Source organism: Oncorhynchus gorbuscha, linkage group LG18 (assembly GCF_021184085.1).
Source record: "Oncorhynchus gorbuscha isolate QuinsamMale2020 ecotype Even-year linkage group LG18, OgorEven_v1.0, whole genome shotgun sequence".
Lineage (NCBI taxonomy): Eukaryota > Metazoa > Chordata > Actinopteri > Salmoniformes > Salmonidae > Oncorhynchus > Oncorhynchus gorbuscha.
Window position 1 is genome coordinate 36,295,233 of NC_060190.1, and position 789 is coordinate 36,296,021.

A 789-nucleotide genomic window follows, 5' to 3' on the forward strand; every position below is an offset into this window, starting at 1 on the left:
CGACTTAGTCTGCGCGCAGTCCGAACAAGCAGCCACGAAACGGCGCGTGTCACGCTCCTGAGTCGGCCACCAAAAGCGCTGGCGAATAGACGCAAGAGTGCCTCGAACACCGGGATGACCAGCTAACTTGGCAGAGTGAGCCCACTGAAGAACAGCCAGACGAGTGGAAACAGGAACGAAAAGGAGGTTACTAGGACAAGCGCGCGCGACGCAGTGTGCGTGAGTGCTTGCTTAACCTGTCTTTCAATTCCCCAGACTGTTAACCCGACAACACGCCCATAAGGAAGAATCCCTCGGGATCAGTAGAAGCCACAGAAGAACTAAACAGACGGGATAAGGCATCAGGCTTGGTGTTCTTGCTACCCGGACGGTAAGAAATCACAAACTCGAAACGAGCGAAAAACAACGCCCAACGAGCTTGACGGGCATTAAGTCGTTTGGCAGAACGGATGTACTCAAGGTTCTTATGGTCTGTCCAAACGACAAAGATAGAACGGTCGCCCCCTCCAACCACTGTCGCCATTCGCCTAGGGCTAAGCGGATGGCGAGCAGTTCACGGTTACCCACATCATAGTTGCGCTCAGATGGCGACAGGCGATGAGAAAAATAAGCGCAAGGATGAACCTTATCGTCAGACTGGAAATGCTGGGATAGAATGGCTCCCACGCCTACCTCTGAAGCGTCAACCTCGACAATGAATTGTCTAGTGACGTCAGGAGTAACGAGGATAGGAGCGGACGTAAAACGTTCTTTTAGAAGATCAAAAGCTCCCTGGGCGGAACCGGACCA